This window comes from Hippocampus comes, unplaced genomic scaffold (assembly GCF_001891065.2).
Source record: "Hippocampus comes isolate QL1 unplaced genomic scaffold, H_comes_QL1_v1.1 scaffold22, whole genome shotgun sequence".
In the NCBI taxonomy this organism is placed as follows: Eukaryota; Metazoa; Chordata; class Actinopteri; order Syngnathiformes; family Syngnathidae; genus Hippocampus; species Hippocampus comes.
In genome coordinates this window covers 6,655,850-6,676,536 of record NW_017806175.1, presented here as the reverse complement: position 1 = coordinate 6,676,536, position 20,687 = coordinate 6,655,850, and the positions used below count along the sequence as shown (strand labels likewise).

Genomic DNA, 20,687 nt, shown 5'->3' with positions numbered 1-20,687 from the left:
CTGTGAGGGCCGCATAAGCTTTCGCTTCTGTGATGTGGGGGCCGGGGTCAGTCTGGAACAGAAAAAGGGTGGCCGCAAGAGTACGGAAATGTAAAAATCGATTGTTTCCCAGAAACCCACACAAAATGAAGCCGCCTCTTGACAGATGAGACTGATAGACGTTTCTTTGCGCTGAAAGAAACAAAAACATCGTTTGTCCACTTTGGGTTAAATACCCCGCATTCTATTTTTCTCTTACTGAACCTTTTCGCCATGATCCCGTTCTCTGAGAGGGGCCGGTTTCGGATTTTTTTTTTCTGGCGTTGCCAGATAACGGCACAGAAATATGCACCAAATGTCACCTTATTGTATCTGTGTTTATGAAATAGTTACTAATTAATAGTTAATCATGAAAACGGTTCAGAACTAAGGAACATTTTATTGCAAAAGCCCAACTTTATGATCAAAGACAAATCCACATCGATGAAAAATAAATCAAAATACTCTGTGGTATTTTCAGGGGGCCGGACCAAATGCGGAGGCGGGCCGGATCCGGCCCGCGGGCCGTAGTTTGGGGACCACTGCTGTAGAGGATGCGAATTTACCAATTCGCCAACAGTGGCGAGTGTGTGTGAAGCATTTCGAAATGGTCGGGGGATGTGTCGCCAACGTGCTTTCTTTCCCCAAAATGCAAATTAGAGACGAAAAGATGAACCGAGAAGGAAAACAAACAAACTGCGAATGACAACGCCAACCGTAGAAGATGAAGAAGCGGTGAAACGCCACATCGCCGACGCCGGCGGGCATCAATCTCAACTTGGAAGAGTCTCTATCATCCGGCCTAGCGTCCACGTTATCTCAACGCGGCCTCATGAAAAGAGAGCGAAGGTTGATTTATCTGCTCGTCTCGACTTAGTACCGCATACTTGAACTTCGTCTCGGGGAAAGTTGGCAGCCGCGTGGCCGATTTCTCCAGCCCTTCTCGAAGAAAGAAGAGCAATACGGCCGACACATAACAATGAGCAGCTCTAGGCACCCTGATAAAAAAAAAAAACTTCCATCATGTCACAGTGCGCCAAGGTTTCCTCATACTGCCTTTTGCACACAATAGCACGCGGTTAAGCTCACCACGGGGTTCCTTTTTTATTTATTTTTTTTTTAAACTTGAACTTCACAAGCATCTGATTTTGGAGGGCAAATGAATGAGATTTAAAAAAAAAAAAAAAGGCATTTTATTAGATTTGTTTCATCAGTGTACTGTATTGTAACCGCGGTGACGTTGCATCACGATTAAACCCACCTGAATACTTGAGCTAACCTTTGCATGAACCGCCAGCCGCCTGTGGATTCTTACTTGGCTGCTTTTCTGCCATGACGAATGTTAAAATGTGGACTTTTTTTTTCTCCCCACCCCCCCCGCACCCCCACTCCGACGTTTTAACTTGTTATCCGCAGAAGGCAAGCACTCGCAAGAGATGTCGATCGCTGCGGGCCCCGACGCAAAGTTTAGCCGGGTTTAATCCGCCCCTCAAACGATCCGACACCAGTTAGCGTTTCTCAACAAAAACGCAACAAAACAACCCCCGTCCGACGCGGCGCTTAGACGGAACGGGCCGTCGTGTGATCATGTAACGTAACGCTCGTCGTTAGATAAGGTGAAGCAGCATGTGGCTCAACATCAGAAGTTCTTCTACATTCTGTTCCAAGTGAATGTGACAATTGTGTTATTGCGCAAATGTGACGAATGAAAAAATGCTCTAAGTCACCAAAAATCAGTTCCGAGCAAAAAATACAGTTCGTCATGACAGGCAACTTCACAGTCAAGTCAAGTTCAGACAAAACAGAGCATGTCCGAGCAAAAATGCCTCTATGTGCAATTATGCAAGAAACAATTGGATGCTTTGTCATTAGGAGGCGGCTCCTTATTTTGTACGCATGTTTGTTTATAATGGTGACAAGCAAACAGCGTCACCAGCTGAAAACACTAACGTTATGTGTAAAAATAATATAATTGTAACGCTTGTTATCGTTAGGTAAATGCGACCGATGAAAACAGTGTCATAGTTTTACAAAAATGTGTTGAGTTTAAAAATATGCAACAAACGATTGTCTCGAGGTGGCTCCTTATTTTAACCTCGAAAACTTTTTTTTTTTTTTTGCAGTTCACCGTCTGAAAGCGCACACGGTCGCACTACGATCCCGTTTCGCTGGGTTCTGTGAGAAACACAAACGATTGTTCTGATGCAGCATCACTGTGTGAAAGAGGCGACGAGTTCGGAAGACAAACCCGAATGCTTTAATGAAAAGCTTGTTTGCCTGAAAGCATCTGGAGGTTGAGGTCAGAGTTTTGGCCTTGGGTTGGCGGGCTTGCAGCTGTTTGGCGCCTCGCTGCTCACTCCGCAGCATTTTCAGCGCTCCCAAAGGAGATTAATTGAAAAGTTAAAACGAGTTGTTTTTGGCCAGCTCTGGACTTTAATTGACTCCCGGCTCAGGCTGTTTATCCGAGCCGTATCTATATCAGCTTCTTAATCACCGCGGTCCATCTTAATCACATCTGTCCATCTATAAGCGTGTCTTATTTACCCCTTTTTAGGCGCCTACTCACTTTCCTTTTGCGAGGAGGAGGAGGATGATGATGATGATGATCATCGCGGCTCAGCTCGAGCTTTATCTCAACTCAATTGTATTGACAGAGCACTTTAAAACAACCACCACCGCTGTACACAAAGGGCTCTACATGGAGCAAAAAATAATTCATACAACAATAAACAATAAAACAAATTAATAACCAAGAAAGTAGAGAGCACAAAAATAGTCAAACTAAAATTCTCAAAGTCTCATGCTGAGTCAAAAGCCAAAGAATAAAAATGAGTTTCAAGACGAGTTCGAAAGATGGGCAAGGAGAGGGCTAGCTGAAAAACAAATAATAGGATCGGGAAAAGAACTTGAAAATTTATAGGGGGCCAGTGAAGGGATGCCAGAGTAGGAGTTCTGCGCTCCCTCTTACGAGCACCAGTCAAGAGGCGAGCAGCAGCATTCGGGACCAACTGGAGACGCTGGCATCTGATTTCAAAACTGTGTGAAAATGTAATCTGAGGTTAGCTTCACATTAGTAGCATCATCTTAGCATTTTGAGCTCATATCACCATGCGTTATTTTACAGTAACAAGGAGAACAAGGCTTTACTTTGGGGTGGACAAAAATGATGTGAAAATGACATGAAAATTTGAAGGGGAGGCTTTAAAAAAATGCCAATGTGGATGACCCCAAAGCTTTATGTTTGGGAAAATGTTGTAAACTATCAACATATCTCACGGTTAATACAAGTACGGGTACATATTTTTGGTGGTAGTTATGGATTTTGGAAACAAGGGGAAAAAAAACTGAATAATTACCCTTTAAAATTCTCAAAATCGATACTGTATATCCCGCCCAAAAATTAATTAACATTGTTCTGTGCTACACTGTGATTGGCCAGTCAGGGTTTCCTGGGCGGGGCTTACAAACATCTCAGTAATCTTCAAGATTCAGACACACATTGCTTAAAAAAAAAAAAAAATCATGTCCAGGTAAGACAGCATCCAGCATTGTGAGGTGCTTTTGTGCGGCCTCTTTCAATTCCAGCGATCTCTGCAGGCACTTTTAAAGCGTAATGAGTTCAAAACCAAATTCACCTTTTTGTGCCCCGCGTCTCATGCCGAATAATCCAGCTAAATCGAAAGAGTAAACACAAAATCAACACGATGATTACCCCTGTGACAGCGCGGCGCAGCACCGCCCGCCTCCCTCATCCCAAATGTGCCAAATGTGATGCTAATGAGGCGCCAAATCCCACACGGTGCCGGCAACAGAGCAATCAGGACGCTTTGTTAAACAGACGCTGGTGTACGCGAAAACACCGGCGGCAATGTGGCACGAGCAAATAGCGGCACGTTCATTGGGAACAGCCGCTCTGGACCACCTTGCCTCATCATGTCGAGGACTTTTTAACAACTGCGACACACTGAAATGATGATGTCACGGGTGACTGTGCAGTGGAACCTTCATCCATCCATTCATTTTCCGCTTTATCCTCACAAGGGTCGCGGGGGAGGCTGGAGCCGATCCCAGCCGTCTTCGGGCAGTAGGCGGGGGACACCCTGAACCGGTTACCAGCCAACTACAAGGCACACAGAGACGAACAACCATCCGCGCTAACGCTCACAACTAGGGACAATTTGGAGTGTTCAATCAGCTTGCCATGCATGTTTTTGGAATGTGGGAGGAAACCGGAGTACCCGGAGAAAACCCACACGGGAAGGCCGCAGCCGGGATCGAACCCACAACCTCTGCACTGTGAGATCGACGCGCTAACCACTCGACCACCGGGCCGCTGAAATGATGACCGGGTCAAATGGCGGTTTTCTCCAATGGTAGCATTAGCAAAACAAACCCTTGGCCTTCGGTCGAAACTAAGATGTAACGCGGGTTTAGGTGCTTGAAAATGAGCTCCAATGCCAGCCGTAAATTCACAGTTCAAGATCTACATTTTATTTTCAAAAAAACAAAATAGACATGCCAGGAATTCAAACCTCGTTCACATGATGATTAAGGGGAGTGGCTCAGGAAATTTTCTGTTCATGACACATGTGAGTATGAATCTTAGACGAAAAGGGTAGCCTGAGCTGTATTACGACAAAAGTCACAACAAGCGCACGGGGCTGCTTTGGCCACACAGCTGGACGAGTAACTTGCCAGAAATCCGTGTCAGACTCAAGAATTATTGCATGCAGGCTGTAGTAGGTGTTTATCCAAAGATGGATCTTGTTTGGATTTAGTTGCGATACGATGTTAACATGTTTGTACCGAGTTTAACCCTTTCAGGGACAGCGGTTACGACAGTGGACAGCTTATTATGTTACCAGGTCACAGGGTGCATGAAAGGGTTCATAAGGCAGGCGTCAAAATCACTGTCACTGTCTCACGGGCTAGTATTTACGACGACGGAAGGAACAAACGAAAAAAAAAATGTCTCCATCTCAAATTCCCTGGCTGAATTTGGGGCCCGGTTGCGTCAAAGTGACAGTGACCTTTTAGCATTCTTCACTGTCATTTGCGTGGCAATTAGGCGCTCATAGAGCGAGAGTCGCTCAAAATATGCCGAAGTCTCTGGGAATTTTTACAGGTCTTGCAAGATGCGCAGGGGTTTCCCACCACCTTGTGCTTAATGGCGGGGGGGGGTTGACGGTTGATTTGATCCTGATTTTGCCCCTTTCCGATCAAAGACATTGAATGGTCAACTCCTCTTACGTCTTAAGAAGATTGTTCTCCAAAGATGATCCTTTATTGTATGTTTGGGCCAATGACCGGGTCCAAAAACAAGTCGGGCCGATAATCTAAACGATGCACTTCTTCGATATTTCTGACCCAAAAATCTTCACTTGTGTGGGGAAAGCCGGCAAGTCGAAACTCATTTGACTCTGCGGACGGTGATGTGAATGGAAAGCAGCCAATCAAAAAAGCGGTCTGAATGTCATACCCGACACTATTTTTTGGGGGATAAAAGTGGGGTCCCCAGACGCCAAGACGTAGTTTCCAAAGCAAGTCTTAACGACAATACGCAATCAGTATTCTATGCATCAGCGCAAAAAAAAAAAAAAAACAACAACGGGAGTTTCTGTTCTTCTTTGTTTTCTGCTTCGGAAGACTTTGTTTCGAGATTGGACAGTGGAACAGAATCTTAATTGTACTTGAAAAGGGTCTGAAAGGGTCTGAAAATGGCCGGCATTTTTCAAGTACAGTCAATATAAAATGAGGAGCTGGGATTAAATGTGTGGCGTCTGAAAAGACATCTAAATACGTCTTTGGGAGTGAATGAGTTTTAATGTGTGTGGCGCTGTGTTGAGATGATCGCAGCAGACCACACACAAAATACGAGCAAACCTAAATACTTTTGAAAAATGCTTGTGTTCATTCAGGCCTGAATTTTTAGAAATAAATGCTCACCGAGTTCACATCTCTCCACATATTTGCAAAGTTCTCGCCAGATTTGCTGGAGATCTTGTGGGTGAGATTTACAGAGTTTACAGAGATTCGGAGAGGTTCTTTGGGACATTTTTTTTTGCAGTGGTTTTACAGTATTGTCAGAGGTCTCATGAGATCTACAGGTGGTCCTTGAGATTTGCCGAGGTCTGGCTGGATTTGATGATGCCTCGTAATGCTCTCCGGATATCCTCAGTGATTTTTCAACATTTCGTAAGTATTGTAGAAGTTTGCGAGCGTTGTGGGCGATCGGCAGGATTTGTAGCAGCCTCGGAGGGTTTGCGGAGGTTCGACAATATTTTCAGAGGCCGTGCGAGATTTGCCCGAGGGGGTTGAGAGATTTGAAGAGGGTTTACGATATTTGCTGGGGTCTTGCCGAATAAGCGGAATTTTCGCAGGACTTTCAGACATTGTGTGAGATTTGCAGAGAGTTCACCAGGGATTTGCAGAATTGCAGTGACGTTTTACAGATGTTTCAAAGGGTTGACGGATTTTTGTTTTCCCCCCCATAGCTGCATGAGTCTCGCGGTATTTGCAAATTACTCTGTATGGTGTTTTTCCAAAATGTTGATAAAAATGAAACCTTTTCGAGGCTTCTTGGGAGAATTTTTGTTCTCGCTCAGACTTTTGGACAACTTCAGAGAGATCTGAATGTAGACTCGCGCTGTGACAAATTGGCTATACTTAGCCTTCCCAACATTTGTGGGGGTTGAAATTTTTCAGGGCGCACCAGGAACATACGCACAAATTCACAGGTAGGAGAAGAGTACAAAAGAGAGCGCCGGGAACGAGCTTGAATGAAAGGAGGACTTAAAAGTACATCCATGATAAGATGTTTACCCGGCAAAGAAAGCCGCAATCACACAATTCCATAAGCACGACATTCACAACAAAACAAACCCCGTCCGTCAATCTCAAGCGTTGGAATATCCTGAACCGAGTTCTTGAAATTCACGTTGGCAGCCGGCCTGGCGACTCATCTCGGGGTTTGGACGGCAGCTTGAAGAAATCTGGCCCCTGATTCAGCGTCAGGAATGCGAGGAGGCGACATCGACAAGCAGCCATCGCTGGCACGTATCCCCCCGCCCCCCCCCCCCCCCCCTTTTTTTTTTTTTTTTTTCAAAGGAGCAACCGCAGGAATGCGGAGATGCTCCTGCGGATATTTTTAACACATTAAAGCTCGGAACAGAGCTCATTATTACCGTGGCTGTCAGATGAAACTTGCAGCCACTTGCGTAACTCTTTTCGTGATGCGGTGTTTTCTTTTTTACTTGACTGGGTCAGCGGGTGCGAGGTGAATGCAATGACAGTCTGCTATGTTTAGCCCTAACGACATAATTGCACACATTTTTTTCTACCCCCCCCCCTCCTTGTCTTTTGACAAAAAGAGGTGCAGCGGTATTCTCGAGGAGGAACAAAGATGGCTATCAAAGCGTGTGAAATGAAGGGATGGGGGGGGGGGGCACAATTGGCTTGTAATGAGGACATTCACAGCCACTTTGTGCCACATTGATAGCTTTCATCTTTCAGAGTCGTGGATTTGTCGCTCTTTTTAATTCTGTGTCTTGTCAGTCATTAAAAAGGTACGGCAGGGTGGTTTGTGTTTTTTGTACTTTCATATTAAGAGCAGTGGACTTGATTTTACACTTGTATGAATGGATTCTTTTCGATAGGCAATTTATAGATAGATATCCAAAAGGTGTGTGTGTGTGTGTGTGTGTGTGTGTGTGTGTGTGTGTGTGTGTGTGTGTGTGTGTGTGTGTGTGTGTAATGGATGTAGAATAAATGTACATTTTCAAACTGGAACCGTTTATTTATATGTATGCCAAAGCAGACAAGTTCCTTTTCGTGTTTTTAAATTATGGTAGGGAGGGTTTTTCTTTTTTTTTTTCTATGAATATTTACCAATGTATTTTTTTTTTTTTTTGTGATTTGTCATACTAATTTTAAGATTTAAAAATGTCTGATAGGTACTAAGCTGAACAACAACAATGCAAACCTTGAAAATGTAATATTTTTGATCACACCAATTATAAGTAAAGGGATGAAAATTTAACTTTTTCAAAAAAATGACAGATGACAATTTTCATCATTATTTTGAATGAGAATTTTTTTTTTTTTTTAATGAAGTGGAAACCAATTTTTTTTTAATTAGTATAATTCATCATACTCGTTTGGAGATTTTAAATATCCGCTACAGATTAGTTAAATTATTTCAAACAGAAAAAGAAAATACCACCCGTTGAAAAGTTTCATTTTTAAATTCATTTTTAAGCACATTACTCCTTTTTCATTTTATCTTTGACCATGGAACCCGTTTAATTCTCAATGCATGCTTTCCAATTGAATTGAGTTTTTTGTTTCCCCTCCTTTCTCTGAAGAGCGCAAAAAAAAAAAAAGCTCATCATAGCACATCAACGGTCGGAAAGTTAGCGCAGCCCGTTTAAAAAGAGAGAGAAATCAAAGATGCAGTAAATAATGGATGCCAATGAAAAAATCATGCCCTTTAAATGTCACCAAACCCTCCAAAATATGCCATCAAATATACATCAGGTTGTACTAGACCCGCAACATGTATCAACAAATGTTACAAAGAGAGCACCGTATCGCTTTGGTTGTGTCCTTTTTCTCATCTCGTGTTTGCCTACACACAGAAATAGAGAAGCGCGCGGGATTGTTATTACCAGAAGAATAAAGAATCACTCTTGGAGCACCTGTTCAACCAGCGGCTGGGCATCTGTTCCCCCCTCCCCCAAAAAAACCCTCTTCTACATTTTCATATTCAACGACAGTCACGCCTGTTGTGCGCATTTTTCAAAATGGATTGCGTATTGCTTTTCACTCGAGATGAGACGAGATTTCAAGGACAATTTGTCACGCTTTCAACCGCCGTTTCTCCGACTGGCAGCTCGAAATATGCCAACGCTGATGGTTTTAATTCTCGTTTTATTGACGAGAACAATGAGCAGAACTCGCCACGGAAGACTGTCAGAAAAAGATCATTTATTTTGCTCAGGATGTTTTGGTGTTGCCATGCTTGACCTCCCGCCCTTAAATTGCATCACTGTTAAGAATGGGAGCGACTGTCCGAACTTTTTCAATAAACTTTTTGAATATTGTGGGGTTTTTTTTTTTGTTGTTTTTTTTTTTTGTTTGTTTACGTCTGCGTAGATTCTCAGTTATCCAAGTCATTGTCATTCATAGAGAATCAAAAATTTAATCAAAGCCACTGGACTTGTTTGTTGAATTGTTTTCTGAAAACACTAAAAGAGCCTGAGGCACTTCGGGTCATTAGCAAACAAAACGATCAATATGCGGGCTGCACGTGAGCCAATATCAAGAAGCTGTTTTGAATTGTGGGTTAGCACAAAAGTCTCCTTTGAAAAATTTGTTTTCTACACATCTTGAAATCATGTGAACAAAGTCACTAACAACATTTGATCACGACATGAGGTCAAATGCTTTGGGATTTTCCCCAAGAGTTTGTTGTGCTAACAAATAAATTAAAAAAAAAAAAAAAAAACACTCACCAAAACTTTTAACACAAGGCGATGGCAACGATGACACAATAGAGCACCTGAAAGAACACAACAGAACACACAACGCTCAGAATCAAGCTGGGGAACAACACGAGTACACAAAAATAAATACATTTAAATACACGTCATTTTTTTCATCTGCGTTGTCCAATCTCTGGCGGCGAAAGTTTGCCTCTCGCCGCTGTTTCTTTCCGCCAAGTTTGCATTGAAGCGCAACGCAAACAAAGTGAAACCAGGCAACTTTTGACGTTAGGGGATAGATCGAAAAAGATAATTGTGAGTGAAATTGCTATTTCTGGCGCGGGGGAATGTCCTACATTCTCTTTGGATGCAGGTAAAAGTGGGGGCGGCGTGATTTCTTTATTTTATTTATTTTCTCTTTGTCTCCAGGGCCCCCACCCCCCCCCCCAAAAAAAAGATGTACGCAAGCCTTTTGTTCCCGTAAATTGACAGTGTCAGTTTCCCACACGGCGGCGTATACTACAGGGAACAACAGTAGCGGCGCTGGGATACAATACAGATGCTCCGCGCGATGGGCGTCAGTCAACGTGACAGTTGTTTTCTTTTCTTTTAAAATGAAGGAAGGAGGGAGGATGGGTCTCCTTTTTTTTCTGAACTTCCTAGCCGAGGAAGGCGAGGAAGGAATAGGAATTAATACACCTACACCCCCCCCCCTCTTTTTTCCCTTTAGGACGCCATGCATCCTCTTCTTCTTTTGTACTCGCATCGTAATTACGGGTGGGCGCCAGTTTGGATGTGATCCAGGCCGCCTCCTTCACACTTTTTTTTTTTTTTTTGCAAGTATAATTTCCTGACAAGCGAGACTTTTCCTCAACTTTTTACTTGTGCGTGTGTTAGGGAACAAAACAGTGGTGCTTATTTGTTTATTTCTGGACAAGCACAGAGAAAACAGGATATATGTTTAAAAAAAAAAAAAAAAAAAGGACAAAAAGTTTTTGTGCGCTATTTCGATGATACACTGTTTTTTTTTTTTTTATTATGAAAGATATGCGGCAATGCACATCACGTCTATGCTTACGTCCGAAAAGTGTTGCACTTGCATCCTCACTGTTTTTTTTTTTTTTTGCGATTGACCAAAAAGTTTAAAAGTAATGTTTCCAAATACAGTACAAAGCTTTACATTCACAACCCAGAAAAAATATACTGTTGCAATTTATTTTCATTCACTCAGCAAAGTCAAGCAAGGTATTGAAAAGCAACAATTGTCCAGAAGCCTTGAGGAAAAATTCAATCACAAAAGCAATGATGCTTCTTTCTACCCTTTCTTCTCTTGCTGCTGCTATTTTTGTGAACGACATAAGATGTCTTTTTTTTTTTTTTTTTAATAGGCTAATGCATCACCATGGAGATGAGTTCCATCAGGCTGTGGGCAAACCTTATTGGGCCATAACACACTAATAGCCTGGAAATGGTCGAGCAGAGGCAATGAAAAATACATCGAGCCATGAACACACCTGGCCTTGTGCTTGTGTATTTATAGCCCCTTTGCAGCTTCAGTAAATGCATACGTTCGCTTTGTCAAATACACAAGGGACAGAACATGCGAACCCAAACAAACAAACTTAACCTTTTGCAAAAAAAAAAAAAAAAAAAATTAGGAGATGAGAAGAACATAATCAAAGCAAGACTCTGGTGTCCACTTTGTGTTTTATTGTTTTTACGCGACGATTAACCGCCATTGTGAAAATGGGAGATGCAACTTAGCTTCTGCATGACGCCTTTGTCATTTATCATTTAAGTTTGGGCTACCGTTGGGTGTTTAAATTTAGTTTGCATATAGCCTTATCCGAACCGAACCAAACATATAAACAAGCAGAAATTCGTGAAAAAGTGCGTGATCGGTGAACGGGATCAAAGCTTTTAATGGCCGATCGATCACCCGATGACAAACTTGCCCAATGTTTTTCTTTCCTCGGTATCCCGTTATTTTTAACCAGTAATGGTCTATGTATCGCTAATGAAAAGTGAGGAATTGACCTGGACTATTTCACACACAAGTCACGGTTTGATAAAAAAAAAAAAAAAAAAAGTGACAAATATTAACCCATGACGCACATTAAAACACACATTTATGATCCACACCGCACGCTACTGTGTTGATACGGTATACAACTGGTTAATCCATCAATGAAATATTTTCTGGGACAAGCCACTAAAAGATGCGTTTAGACATGACATAAGAAGCTTCGCACTCCACTGTCACACACTTAGGAGAGCATTAACAGCGCACCGTTAAAGCTTTTAAGCGTACCACCACCAAAAAAAAAAAAAAAAAGTTTCCATTCGGTTAAGCTGACTTTTTCTGCTTGTTTTGTTTTGTTTTGGACCTCAGTGGAATCTAATTTAAGGTAATCAGAATTAAGAACCAAATGCAAACCAGAAAAAAAATTGTGATTGACAAATGAGTCTTGCATAATAGACGCTTTCACCCAGCAATAAAATGTCGGCTAATGTGAAACAATCGAACTTTTCATCATGTTTCGTAAATGGTCAGGTGGGAAGAATTAAAGCATTTTATCCTCACGTGGGGTCTGGAACAGACACATAAACAATCTCTTAAGGCTAAAAAAAAAAAAAAAGCATCCACAAGTGAGGTCTCATAAGTCCGCTTAAGTCTCATGCTGATGGCATATTTGGCGACGTTCCGAACTCGCGATTTGACATGCATTTCTTTTAAGACATTCATGCAATCAAACATAAAAAGACGGAAAACGTTTAATTCGGGTAAATGAATAATCGGCCGATGAAACATTTTACGGTGATAAATGTTTGCCTTACATCAAGCACGCTGGACTACACGGAACATAAAGCGGTGCGCCAGCGTGATGTATGGATGCGGTGTAAGAACTTAAGTCCCGAGTGTAACATTGCCACAACACACACACACACACACACACACACACACACACACACACACACACACACACACACACACACACACACACACACAGGCGGCCAGGAAAATGATTTGGGTCAGTAGGTAATTGCATTCTGGGACCACGGGGGACATGTCGGCAATTAATGCCACCGACGGCGAGTCAGTGGAAATACGCTCGCTCGTCCCGTTTGCCACGTGTCAAAATGGTGACGGATGTTGACACCTTTTGACTCAGCACAAAGTCCACGAAGAGACTGGGAAGTTGCGGGACAAAACAAAAACAAAAAGCGTTACTTTATGTTAGCGGAAAATGATAGCTCTTGGCGCTCAATTCATTGCTAGCTAGCCTCAACGCTAGGGTGGTGGCTACGGGTTAAGTATTAGGTTTAGCTTTAGGAAGGATTTAGGGTTCGGGTTACAGGTCAAGGGTTAGGTTGAGGGTCGTTTCCTCACGTCCTTGCTGCTTATGTCATCCGAACATTAGTGCATATTTAATTTTTATTCTAAACGGCCGTGTTGTTTGGCAACGGGCCACCACAGTCATTTGAGCGTCTTTCGAGGCTGCCATCTGAGAGTGTATCAGTCTCACACACACAGCGCTAAGTGTGTCCCGTTAGCCTGCAGCGGCCCGGCTGCCTAATCTCGGTTTAATCACTTAGCGGCATCCCATGCTGAACAAGAGGGGAGGAGGATGCAGGGAAATGTCATTTCTGGCACGGCGCTAGTTTGGCTGTCCGGGACAGTTAGCTTCATGACGATGCATTTCCTTGACTGGTTAAAAATTGCTCATCGACAGGAAGTGGAAATGTGCACCAGGACTTGGATAATATGAACGGCTTTCGTTTTGACTGCCAACATCTAGTAGCACATCCAGTGAAACGGTAGCAACTCATCCTTAAAATTGTAACTTTTTGTACACAGAAAAATGGAACAAACTGACACAGGTAACGCTCGATTGAAGCCTCATAGAGCTAGCGGTTGGTTATTCAATCAACCCGACCGGCTTGAGAGGGCCTGGGAGGGTTAACGGGATAAATCCAAAAATCCTTCAAAAGTGCTTCGAGCCCAAAAGGAATAAATGGAAATACGCTGCCACAACGATGGCACGTGTGCGGATAATCTCCGATCGGCACTCACAAACCGTCAACAGTAAATAGCTGTTTGTGAAGGGGCTAGCAGGATTTAAAGATGACTTTAAGCGGGAAAAACAGAAAGTAATCAAAACCTTTAAAGTGATTAATGACAGACAGATAATCTGCACTTGAGCTGGGTCGGGATCGGCAGCGGGTGTAATTGCTCCCGTTAATCATGTATTAATTTGTTGACTCGAGATTTCTTTTCGGACAAGTTGCCAGCATCTTGAAATTAAGGACACGGAAAAGAAGTGTGAGGCCAGATTACGTTTCTAAACGATGTAGCGCAACGGTCAGTAGGCCTCTTAAACTACCAGACAAATTACTGTTCATTAAAAGAACTCCCTTAAAAAATAATAATAATAATAATTCATGCAACAATTTCAAGCGAATGCTGTCGTTGAGCCGGAATCAGAAAGACACCGAAGTGAACAAGTTACAGGCCTCTTCAGATCAATTCCCAGATTGCAATGCTCCTTATCATGACATTTTCACCAATTTCCCTCAATATTTTCACAGCACAGTGACCCATTTTCAACAAGGTCAAAATGGCGTGTATCTTTTTGTTACCCTTTTCAGTAAAAAAGGGTGCCTTTCGAAATGCAAACTTGCAGCCTAGAGGGAAAATTTTTGAATTCCAAAACCAGCTCTACACATATGACGAGTCAAATGTCATTACAACTAGACACCAGCAGTGTATAGGGCTTGAGCTAGCTTCAAAAGTGTGTGATAATTATCGCACAATGACCATTTTTTGGTGTTAAAAAAATGCAAGGGGGACACACTTTCATAAGATCAGTCATGTAAATAAATAAATGCCCAAAATGCCTTTTTGTTTTTTTTTGTTTTTTTCCCATTTTCATTACAAAACATAAAAGGTATGATAACAGTAAGGTACTGTAGGTGGGCGCTAAACTAGCTTCAAAGCTGAGCAATGTGTCACTTTCACAGATAAATGTGTTCAGCTTTAAAGCAGAAATGGTTGATTCGATTCTATCCTTTTTAAAAACTTGCTGCCATTCAACAAACACCCAAATCATGACTTTTTTTTTAACCATTTCCCACTCAAAATAGTCCCTTTGGAATCCAACATTGCTGTCCTGGAGCTACAAGTAAACGATCGCTTAACTAGCTCAAAACAACCATTGTCCTCTAAATTGATGGCCAAAATAATATTTTTTGTAGTTGTTAATTTAGAACAAGCTCTATGTAATGTGAGGTTCGCCTGAAGGGCCCAAATGAATAGATTTAAACATTTAAATGCACGTTTGGAGGGCAAAAATATAGTTTAGCTTGACAAGCAGGATAAACAAGCGCTAGCCTAATCAAAATTGTACGATAATTTTTCCGACAACTGTTTTCTATCCTGAAACGGAAAAGGCTACCGTTTATTAAAACTTGAAGACCAATTTTTAAATCATCACTGCCATGTGAACAAACGTCCAAAGCGACACCTTTTCTTCCACTTTCTGTTCAAAAACAAAACCCTTCGAAGTGCGACACTGTTGGCCTGGGGGGCACAACTCGATGGGTTTGATAGCAGCAGGTGCAGGGACGGGTGCTTAATCGGCTTCAAAGGCTCAGTGATAATGTGGTAGCCCCTCGTGCCAAACCGACAAGATAGGGACGTCTCTCGGCCCTCGCAGCCAAGTCAAAGTCATTTAGCGCTATATCACCCCCCCCCCCAATCCCCCCTCCCATGTTCTCCACCGGGCCACCCGATGTTTGAAGTGCGAACGTGGGAGCTGGAAGAAAGGAAGCAAGGGAGATAGGCACTCTTAAAGGTACAGTTCGTATCATCAGTCTTCAAAGGCCACAGGCACAGCCAGAAAATTGTGCCGAAAATGAGTTTGTTGTTGTGGTCACGCAGCAACCATTTTAGCCTTAACGCACGCCAGACTGCAGCTTCCTCAGACACTATCAATCAATAAAAAGAAGATACTCACAATTTCTTTGGATCAGGGAAGCGCAACAAGAAGGCGAATGGCAGACAAAGTTGTGTGCAGCCCAAGTGACTCACATCCCTTCTCTGCTGATCACTGTCGAGCATCGCAAGGAGGCAAACATTTCCAAATATGGAGAAAGTATGAAGTCAGCAATGGAGGGGCAATGTCGCTTTTGGTTTGCATTCACCGGGAATGTCAAGAGAGAGCCAGTACTGCGGCGCATAGCTTTGAAATCAAAATATTGGACGCTGCAAGCGGCGATGAACGGGCACTTGCAGCCTCTGTATCATGGCAAATGTTCAAAATGATCTCATAAAAACGGCATGGCATTTTAGCCAATCTCTTTCAGTGTCCCAAGTTAGGGGTTCATCAACAGTACAAGTCCTGGAATTGTCCATAAATGATCGCCTCATACCAAAATGAATTTCATCACCATCTGTGAAACTTTTTCCACAATTCCAAGAATGTACGAATGATCATGAAACTTTGAATCCATCAAATGTTCAAAAAACGTTTCATCCACCAAATGATCAAACTTTGACACTGTGTTTCACCCACGTTCGTTGCCCTAGCTAGAAAAAGCATCAAATTTCTCAACGATATGTTCGTTCGAAATATGAACCGTACAAACTCATAGTTGCCACAAGGGTCGATTAAACGCTGTCAATAGCAAGCAAAACAACATTGTGTTTTCTCGTGTTTTGATAACAGGGCGGCAGTTTGTCCCTCGGTAACGCCGATTGATGTTTGAATGAAAGATGTGTCCCAGAAAAATGCTTCTTCACAAGTGTTTATCCCATTTACGAAGTGGCTTGCAAGAATTACTGCGCATTCTGCCTGTCCACCGCTGCCTCTTCCGCTACTCCCCCGGTGGCCTTTTTTTTTTTTCGAAGAGAAAATTAATATCCAAGAAACTTGTAATCTGTTCTTACGTAACAGTAATTTGTCTGCGGCTGTTATTGCTCAATGTTGCAGGATACATCGTGTGTTTGCTAAACGCGTGTTTGCCACATGCAGCACAAATCATTGCTAGCGGACGCTCCAAAAGTGGGGGTTGTATGCACAGAGATAACCAGAAAGCTCATGCACTTGCTTGGTAAATCAGACAAACATGAAGAAAGTTGAATCCAGGACATGGAATTGGGATTGAAAGTCGATCCATCTTTGGAAAGCTCTTTTCAAACACCACGATCCACCATTTACTTCCCTGTGTCTCTGCTCTGTACAAACATCACTGGTATGAAACAGTAGTATGAAGTAACCTGGCAATTTTTCAGCTTTGGAGGAAGTGCTAGAATAGAAGCCCCTGACACATTGCTTGACTAAGCCGCCATTTGTGCAACATAGAAAGGGAGTGCTCAGTCGATCTGGCAATTTCTGCATTCCCAGGTCGGACCAGAAGGCAAAATCATTCACAAGCATATAGCCTTGACTTCATGCGTAGCTTAATTAGCAGCCAGTAAATCAACCACAGGCAGTTGACAGGAGCTAAAGGGACTTGCATTAGACTGCGGCAGCTTATATATTAAACTCAGGAAGTTAGCGTTAGTTAAAAGAGCCCTAACACTAGCTAAAGGTAGCTAATACCAACCACAGACACTAAGCACTAGCGAAAGGAGCAAATGAGGCTAAATGCAGCTGGCACATCAACCACATGTAGGTAGCAAAAAAAATAAATTATGAACCTTACATCAGCTAATACACGAACCACCTAAAAAAAAAAAAAAAAGAGAAATGCCTTATAAAATATACAATATAACCTATAGAAAACGGGAGCTGGCATATACTATGCAGGGAACACAAGCTAGAGGCAGTTAGCAGAAGCTAAGAGGAGCAAAGGCAAGTTTAAAAAAAAATGTCTTGTAAAACCTGCTCAAAAAGAGTGATTTTAACAAATATGATTTCCCTTGCGGGTGAATAAAGTGTCTGTCTAAAACAAAAGCTGCCATTGATTGGTAACGTCGGTGCTCAGAATCACGGCGGGAGATTGGTTACATTTCTCAAAGATTGATTGTCACATTATTTTTTTCCGTAATTTAATGTTTCCATTTATTTATTTATTTTACATTAGTGTAGTTGTAAGACACATTGATTTACATTTTAAAAAAAATGAAAAAAATTGTTTTTGTTTTGGTGTTTTTTAAACAAAAATAATAATAATAAGAAGAATACCATGAAAGAACGGAATCGATAAACAGTATCATTCAGAGTAGTAGCATTGTGAACAACTTAACGATATCGATCCCTAAAAGAGGGTAGCAATGCCGTGACATCATTAATGACTTCGTTTTAAGTCATTATTGAGAAAACATTGGCTCCTTACACCTTCTTGCCAGGATGCACATGCCCCACTTTGAAGAAGTGAAGACATGAACATCATGATTGATCGCAGTTCACACAGCACTTGGGAAATTAAGTCTGCACAACAGTCACTGAGCGCACACTTGACCATTGTTGGTGCGGCACGCCTCGCTTGCGTACGCAGCGTGTTGCAACATATCGTCGTGTGGGTGTTTAATGGAGGCAAGCAGGAATATTATTTGTATTGATAAAGTTCCAAACCAACCCCACCAGGACAGCCAGGGCACTCAAACTTTTCGGAGGCAGATGCCAAATCTCAACTAAATAGATACATCCAGTCCATAAGAACATGATGACAGAGAACCAATCAACGGATATGGTGGGAATCAAACCGCAGTCTAGCCGAGAAGACGTGCCTGTGTAATAATATAATAATATTCTGTCTGTCTCTCCTTTGCTGCTGTTAATATCACCTTCATCACCGCTGACCCCTGCGGCACTCCTGGAGAGTCATCAGACTTTAATTAGACCTTTTTAATCGCTACAATGTAATCTGCAGAGTAAATGGACCCTCCTTTTTTTTCTTACATTCACACATAATTTGCTTCTTTTGATTAACAAAAGCGCTCATTTCTTTCCTCTCAATGAACGTCAATTACGTACCACGTTTTACCTGAACCTCCAAACTCTTCTCTCTTGGAATGACTGTTTCTCATTATTCTTGTTGCAAATACATCAGCTTTGTGAGCCCACATTGTGGTCAAACCCCCACACATCACTTTTTAAGGCATGTGTCAAATTTATTTTTCAGGGTCCCCTACGTAACACCCTTCAGGAACGTGCCCCTGAAATGTTAGTCCCACAAAACCAGTTTCACCCATCGGCATGAATTAGCTTGAACACGTCCATCTTAACAGGACGCACAAGTATTGTACTCAAGTATTTTTAGATTCTAATATCTATACCTCTACTTGAGTAATGAATATTTTGACACCTCTTGAAAGATGTTAAAATATTCTACCTGAGACAACATGTGATATTAGAAACCTGGGTGCATTTAGCAGCCGGCCAGTCAGCAGCTAGTATGCTAGGTAGCAGCTTTCGGCTAACGTGAGCACTGACAACACTACAGCCTGACTCCAAATGAAACACAACCATTCAAAGGGATCATAATTGGCCCAGATTGTTAGCTAGAGGGTAGCAGCTAACGTTAGCCACGGAACGCGCTACAGCTTCACTCCGCTTGACCGTAAATAAATCCCAACAGATGACAACACATTTAGTCAGCTGGCTAGCAGAAGGAAGGTGACATAAACAGTTGCCTTCATTGTCTCGTCATATCCTAATGTGGAAACACGTAGCAGTGTTATTCATTTCAGCCTATTTTTGAGAATGAAGACACATCCAAAGGGACTTCCGCATCAATTACAATCATTGCAATGTGATTTTGCACAGGTGGCGATTCAGAAGCAAACAGTATTGCAATGTCAGCACGCTTTTGACTCGGCATTAGAATAAACTAATAGGAAAAACAGACTGACTGTACTTGTTAAAAGGAGGACTCACACATAGTGTGAATTTCAAATCAAGAATACGAACTCCATTCCCCCGCCCTACCGCCGCGGCACCTCTTGAGAGCAGCCAGTATCAAACCGCATACATCTGCGTCGCTCAGAACCATTTCTGACTACATTAAACGCGGCGGTGCTCTTTTAAAAAATAAAAAGGACACGTTTGACAGTGTTGATGATGTTAAAGTTGAAAGACGCTTTGAGCCGCGGATCCTCCTGGTGGGTTCATTGCAGTCACTCAGGCACATTTTAATGGGGATGCGACGGCGACTCTGCGTGAGTCATCTAAGAGCTATCACGTTAACATTAAGGACTTTGAGAAGAAGTTTCAGCTTCTACAGGTATGACCAGCACTACTTTTAGACCAGAAAAGGTTTCGCCAGTGTCCTACATTAAGACTTTTTGGGAGGTGGTCCAGGCAGGCCAGGTTAAGCCATGTTATGGTTACCCTGCTCGAACGGACACTGGCCCTGTATATTCATGATACAATACAATAAGTTTCAACGATGATTACATTCTTTCTACTTAATTATTCATGACGTGAAGAAAACAGTACTTCTGCGTGGTTACTTTTTTGCATGCTATTTTCTTTAAGTGGAGGTAATACATTCTAACTTAACATTTAACATTTGACATATTCTGGAATTTATATCTTGTTTAACTCATTCCTTTTTGAAGGATTCAACCTGACGGGCAAAAACAAATCTAAGTAGAAAAAATTCCAGTTATTGAACAAATGAAAATGAAAAACAAGAATGTATTGATTACATCATACTTTGTTATGAAATTTGTACTGGCCCGGTGAGACAAGTGTCAGTGGACTTCGGGTGGCCCGAAAGTTGCAGAATGGCCCGGGCTACAACATTTTTAGTTCCAAACAAGTTTCAGATACGTCGCCACAGTTGTTACAAGCAAGATCATCAGGGAAAACACAAGTTGTTTTTTTTTTTCTTTCTTTCTTTCCCAAAGGCTGCCATGCAGGTGCTACTAGGCCCACAGGGACACTTTGACACTGGACAGTTGGGACTCAAACCGCTGTCACCATTTTAGTCACTGAACAAGCCACTCTACAACCGAGCCGCAACCACCCAGCAAGACCAACATGCTGATGTTGCCCTGCTGGTAACACACTGCGTCACCAGCTTCCGCCAACAGTGTTACACCAATATCAACTGTTCTAAACAGCAGCATTGGAGTCTTTTAAGGCAAGCTCCCACTCTCCAGTGAAGCCCACCACAGGGGTTAAATATCAAGCAGCAACTTGGAAAACAGCAAAAATATACAGAAAATGGATAAAG

General features: G+C 42.3%; 1 protein-coding gene across 7 annotated transcripts in view; it reads right to left on the bottom strand.

The window, feature by feature from the left end:
- Positions 1-20,687, bottom strand: part of lpp (LIM domain containing preferred translocation partner in lipoma) — a 93,373-nt gene that overhangs the window by 70,392 nt on the left and 2,294 nt on the right. For 4 of the 7 annotated variants that reach the window (XM_019897198.1, XM_019897202.1, XM_019897204.1 and 1 more), the window contains exon 2: positions 9,531-9,577. The gene's annotated coding sequence lies outside the window, so the exon portion shown is untranslated. Of the gene's footprint in view, positions 1-9,530; positions 9,580-15,517; positions 15,625-20,687 lie in introns of those variants that run through there. The other 3 variants (XM_019897199.1, XM_019897203.1, XM_019897201.1) reach the window with 2 other exon arrangements.